Below are 6,517 nucleotides of genomic sequence, written 5' to 3' on the forward strand. Positions count from 1 at the left end.
ACGTCGCACGCTGCCGAACAAGCTGCCGAACAAAAAAAAGGGAAAGGGAAGAAAGAGCACTGCACGAAACGCGAAGTTACCGTAACCACTACATAAATATCATAATGGGACATCTTGAAGGTAGAGCACTTAAACACGGACACTAGCGAAAGAAACGACAAACCACAGCGCTGTGGTTTGTCGTTTCTTTCGCTAGTGACCGTGTTTAAGTGCGCTACCTTCAAGATGTCCCATTTGCATTACCAACTAGCCCAGTTGTCACTTCTTCTACACATAAATATCAGTCAGAGCAGGCAATACTAGCTACAGGGCATCCGTAATTGAAAATAAATCTAATCCACACAAGCTCCCACGGCAAGTCTGGTCCTTCCTCGACGAACCTTCGGTCTTTTTACAACGAAGCTGTATACCTCTCGTTGGTGGAAAAATGTCGTGGCGTAAACGCAAAACGCACTGCAGGAAAGCCAACTTTCACTGGCAATGGTGATGATAGTGGATGAATTCAAGACAGTTCCCGTGTTCGGATTCGAACATGGGTCCTTCGCGATATGTAGCCGATGTCAATGCGATTGTGCCATTTCGACGCGGTCGAAGCCGTTCGCATTTGGAGAGGGGTACATGGACGTATCCAGTCATTAAACATAAATATGCACCCCTCAGTCAAGCGGCTACGATGGTTTAAAATTCGTTTCAATAAGCATCATACCGCATATGATGGATGATAAGGTCCTGTGAACAATGGGAACACCCTCGCACGCGTTCCCGGTAAAGGTTAGGTTGCAGCTTCTTTGGAAAGGGCCGTTTGATCTCATTTGAAACTCTCATGTGAAGTGCAAACTGCATAATGGTTTATAACCAAGCCTGCAGCAATGGGAGCACGTTCCTTCACCCCGCGTGTGTTTCCCGGTTGCATAAAATGTAGCGAAAATGGTCGCAGAACCAATCACGGTCTACAACAGCGACCACAAAGCGATTATCACTACCATTACTCCAAAGTAATAATAAAACATACCCCCCATCAGCATGTGTGGTGTTTCATACAGCTTCGCTGGACATTCACGTTCGCAGGGCGGAATGGTGGCCACATTTTTTTCCTTTAGCGGAGGTGGTTAGGATATTTAGCCATGACTTCCCTCTAATATTGTCACCTGTCACGATTGTTTACTGCTCTAAAAGGGAATTGCGATCGCAGCACCAAGATGTAAAACATGCGCGCCTTCGCTGCGCGTGGGACATGAAATAACAGGCGTCAGGGAATAGTTTTCCGTCTGTATGGTCAAAGCTAAAGGCCAACAGTCAAACAACGTAGAGATATCTTCCCTCTCGCATGTACCCCCATGATACGAGTTGTTGTTTAGCGCCACCCTTGTAACTTTCCCCAACTGTGACATTTTTAGTTCACGGGAACTGCGTAGATGGCGCTACCTAGCAATTTATCCCAGGGACCTATGTCACTTCTAATATTTTTTGCAATTTCTGAACTTTTTCGTTGATAACTGCTGTATGTTGAATAAACGAATCACAGCCAGCTACCTTAACATTGCATACACACAAAGAAAACATTGAAACTGTGCTAAACATATTTCGCGACGAGCTTTTACACCCCATAAGCAGAGAAAATAAGCATTAAAAGGATATCTGTACAAACGTTATAAAGCAAACGCGCGAGGTGCAGTAGATGTACCACCAAAAATGTTTGTCACCAAAAATGTCGTCCTTTCACCACTAAAGTTAAATCGAAAAAAAAAAAAAAACAGCTGCGGCGTCCGGAATCGACATCCCTTCCCGGCAAAACGAAACCAATGCGAAGTGCCCGAGGCGAAACCGCTCGGCCATCGGCACATGGAAGCTCTGAATGAAGAGTGCGCTTATGTAGCTGCTAGGCGATAACGGCGACTGTGTTTCAGAAATTGTCAATTTGGAACGCTTTATCGTCCGCGTGATGACTTGTCGTTTGCACGCAAGGGAAGCCAAGTCCCTGCTCTAGCTATATCAGTTAACACAACTTCCACTTCAGCCACTGTGTTGTCACTAGGCGCGTTTTTGTGGCTGAAAGTGGCCCCAAATTTTAGCTGCTTCCATAGGCTCCCATTGTTTAAACTTCATTCGCTGTGGGAACAACTAATGTTGCGTGCGCAAACGTGCTGTGGCCTTTAAAATGTTCGCAGTGATTACTGGAAGCATTCCCCGTCCTCACAAATTCAATTTATGCCCTGTATTTTTAATTAAATTCAAAAAACAGCCTCTTCCCATTGAAAACGCGCGTGCTTCGCGTCGGGGCCACCAGGGGCGTCGTTGCTTCGTGTCCCAGATTTCTGGATATGGGGGCAGCTGGAATAAACTGTTCTGCATTCTCAATTTTTAATGCTTAGTGCAAACGCTTTTATACGTTTCGTTTCGATTAGATGCGTATTTTAGAGCCACGTACTCCGCTTGTATGGACATATTAACCCATGAAAACTTGATTACTTTAATGTGATCTATCTATACATCTTTACAATTCTGCTTAGGCTTATTACGTTGGTTGATAATGCATGAAGCCCCAACTACTTTGTTTATATGTGAACTATTTATTGCATTTGTGTGTAAGCACTTCATTTAACATATTTCGCAATTAGATTTATATTAAAAACCGCCCGAACGATCCCTGTGCTGTGACAGCATTCGCAACGATGGTTCCCTCATCTCCACAGCCACTCGTGTTCAGGCCAGAGTATTATAAAAACCCATCGAATGCATATCGATAGCTTCCAACTCAAATATTTACAGCAACTCGCGCTTCTACCGTCGGGTTTCGTACTGAAAGCTAGCTCCGCCAGTGGTACGCCAACCGGAATGACTTCTGTATTGAGTTCTCCTCTTCGACTAGCTGTTTTTCCACCCTTAATAACTATTTTGTGAGGTAGTCTCGGAGCAATAAAAATATTTTAATCCTAATAAGTAAATAATTATGTAAATAGAACTAAATATCCAGGGCTCTCACCGAAGCCTGCGCTAATAAACGGTTTTTCTTAATGAAGGCAGCGTTTGAACGCCATGATGAGTCATTGTAATCAGGGGAGTAGTCACCGGGTTTATCACGGCATTTGAACGCCGTGATTACCTCGATGGATACCCACTGTATTAACTTCACGCGTTACAGCTAAACGTACTTCACACACCATGCAATTTAATCCCTGTGCTATCCCACCAAGCACCAGCTAATATAATCCAATCCGTCTCTAAACTCTAAGCTCCCTTCAACTCAACCTAGACTCGAAAATTTACCAAAGTGCCACAATAATACATAGCAGTTTTTATGCCTGCGTAATTATTTGTGCATCATCGTTCTGCTCAGGTGTTTCGCACGCATCTTTATGATATGGGCAATGATCACATGGGTTCGAAAGCGCACTTCGGCCACTTCTATCACAAAATCTCATTAGACCCAAGCATGTACGAGTGCTGTCTTCAAAGATGACGTTACCACGCCGCTACCAAATAGACATGAATATCAGCCTATTTTCTATTCGAGCACACTATTACGCCGCTAAGGCATGCCATGCACACACTAGTGCCTTCCCGTCAAAAGGCACCATGAATTATAAGCCCGACCTTTATATTATACATAGGGACCATGGCTGTACGACTTGCATGTTTCACAAATTGTTCAACCAGGGAAAAGCTGACTTAAAACGGAGGATTGAGTGCAAGCAATTAAATGCTCATACCTTTGTCAAGAAGCATTATTGCCTTTGTCTATAATTCGTTTCCCGCAGATTCGAGGTCTTAAAAATATTGAACGAACGCGTCTAGTTGGTTTTAATTCTGTAAGATACGGCATTCTCGTTAGATTACAGTTCACCATAAAGGCTGCATAAGTCAGACGGCTAAGAGACTTTTCGCAATGCGGAACGTGGGTACCAGGGTACCAGAGTGAGTATTCTCGTGCAAATACTAATCCAATCTTTCTGAGATCTTCCTTGATAAAAAAATTTGTGTTTACAAAGCATAGCCTTGATGACAGTTGACTAATTATCACTATCGCCATCATCCTATTTTATGACACCTGCTGGGTGAAGCATCGACTTCCAGCCGCGTCTACCCTGCGCTCTCTGAATTCATTTGTTGCCAGCAAATTGCTTTTCATATGCGGGATTAATAGTTGCAAGTTGGGCGAGTTGGTACGTGTTCATACTTAATCACAGCGCGCAGGACGGGACAGACAGAAAGATCAACCACTGATAGACAGGGATTAATACCCTGATTAATATGAAATTATAGGAATATATATAAAGGATTACATTCCCTGGCGCTTGGTATATTCTGACTCACCTTTGAATTTTATCAAGAATGACAGCCTTGCGAAGTGGGCACGGTAGAACTTAATTTTGCACCTGAATACAAGTATACGTTCGCTGTATTATCGGCGGGGTGAAAACAGGTGGCCATGGGGCACTGTTAGGATTAACCATGTCACTGAGTGGTTAAAACAGCTCATCACCACAACCACGCACAAGGTGCACCCATGTAAGCAGAGTGCAAACAGACCAATTATGCTAAGAAAATCACTGGAGATTCTTTAAATATAATGAACTGGATTAGCTGACAGATGCTGTAAGTTAAACTTGCGCTTGAAATAAATTTAAGGGCGTTTAAATAAATTTGAACAGGAATAATTGTATTGGGAGCTCGCTTTTCTTTGTAGCCGTCCCGCCTTTGTCTCATATGCCACGTTCTACCTATTCATTACGCTCATCTCCTTGCGTGTTCCGTCAGCAGGCCGACAGCGGCGGGCGTCTAAAAAACGCCAACGTCGCAGGACACTTGTCAGATCTGTCAAGGAAGTCAAGATGTACAGAAGACGGGGCAAACTGCATAAGCGGTAGTTTGCAGCAATGGCCAGCCACTCCTCATCAGAGGAGACTGGCGGCCTGCAGTGTAGATTTCGCAAGTTGGACGACCGCCAGGCTGTGCATTAATGTCAAAGGACGGGCCGTTTCTTTAGGCGCCAGCTGCCGCTGCCTTGATTTACGTAACTTGGGTTGGTTAAGCGGAGTACGTTCTTTTATGTTGAGAAACCTTGCTCGCCGTCTGCCTGTTAATTCACGAAATAGTGAGCCCCTTCTGCGAACGCGTTTATGGTATTTGACGGGATTTCAAACTAGATTGACGCTGACATTGCGTTATTTTGACGGCTTTCGTTCGGCTCTACTCTGGTAAAAAAGCAAGCAGTAGTGACAAATTGAGTTACGGAAAACAGCTCAGAAATTTTCGGTCTAGCCAGAACTTCGTATTTAACTGCACAAGAATACCAGCGCGAAACAGTTTACATAGATCGACTAAGAACTAGGACTACACCATCAGTCACAACACGGCGTTAGTTGCTTGTGACTGCACTTTTGTTTTTTGTTTTTGTTTATTTGCATTTGGGGGGGTGGGGGCAGTGTTTGTGTAGTGAAATAATCACCGTCTGCACGGTATTAAGCACGAAAAACTTCATTGCGCTCCCAAGCAGAACCGGAGTAAAATAGCTTTCTAAAGGAGCTCGTAGGCGCAGCTGTCGTCTGCACAAAAATGCAGCAGACGACGTTTTCTGTTCCTCAGTGGGCGTGTCTGCGTCACCAAATAATTATTTTGGATGGTTGTGTTTATCTCTCAACTGCTGGCTACCATGAGGGCAGTGTTTGAGGAAAACAATCTGACAAGAAAGACAGCAGGAGCTGGTAGTTGTTTTTAGTGAAAGGAAAACACATGCGGTAGCTACTTGCCAGGGCATGTTATTGAAACGGGAAACATTCACAGAAACCTTACCATCCGCCGCGCTTACATAAATAACGCCACTCATTTGCTGATATTTTTCCCTCAGAAGCCGAGTGCATGAAACGAAGACTTGAATTACAGTTAAAGAGCGGTAATCACAAATTTGCTCCAAGCCATGGTGAAAATCAAACAAGAAATCTGAGCTCAGTCTTACCGTGCCGTTGCCGGATAGGGAGAAGACTGGGCTTGTGAAGAGAATTTGCCGGGGCAGGAAAGGGTCTTATCGTGGAGACGACGTCCGGCTTGCTGATAACGATATGTCTTCGTCGAAGCACCTGTATATCTCAACACGAACGCGTTCCTTTTACCCAGTGCTCGTCAGCCGAACGTCGGCTACACCCGCCGTGCACCAACATGTGCGCCCGGGAGGAGGCGCATCATTGCGATATACATCTCATCTGATCCATATCGATCCGTGCCCGGCTGAAACAGGGTGGCAGGGTCGGCACAGCGCGGCCTTGAAAACACGGGACTACATCTCGCAGCGGAGCGAGTCGAAACACTTATTTCCGGTCGCGCAAAACTTCCGGCTTCCGGAGGGAAATCGAAACTGAAAGTAGCTGCTGACGCAAAGCATTTGTACATAAATGATGCGCTATGCAAATGACGTTTGTGGAGTGGTGATTCAAGCCGACGAACGCATTTCGGAACTGACGGTGTATATGCATATCAAGCGGTCTGGCTTGCCGAACACGGCGTTCCGTTGAGCGTTAAT

The 6,517-nt window shown here is 44.9% G+C and overlaps 1 protein-coding gene across 2 annotated transcripts in view; it reads right to left on the bottom strand.

Annotated features, from left to right (window-relative positions):
- Window positions 1-6,236, bottom strand: part of LOC144151374 (hydroxylysine kinase-like) — an 83,923-nt gene extending 77,687 nt beyond the window's left edge. The window contains exon 1 of one of the 2 annotated variants that reach the window (XM_077682407.1): window positions 5,957-6,236. The gene's annotated coding sequence lies outside the window, so the exon portion shown is untranslated. Of the gene's footprint in view, window positions 1-4,314; window positions 5,363-5,956 lie in introns of those variants that run through there. The other variant, XM_077682408.1, reaches the window with a different exon arrangement.
- Between the last annotated feature and the right edge of the window lie 281 nt (window positions 6,237-6,517).

This window comes from Haemaphysalis longicornis, unplaced genomic scaffold (genome assembly GCF_048455015.1).
Source record: "Haemaphysalis longicornis isolate Haplotype H1 unplaced genomic scaffold, Haemaphysalis longicornis Haplotype H1 scaffold_9, whole genome shotgun sequence".
NCBI classification, from domain to species: Eukaryota; Metazoa; Arthropoda; class Arachnida; order Ixodida; family Ixodidae; genus Haemaphysalis; species Haemaphysalis longicornis.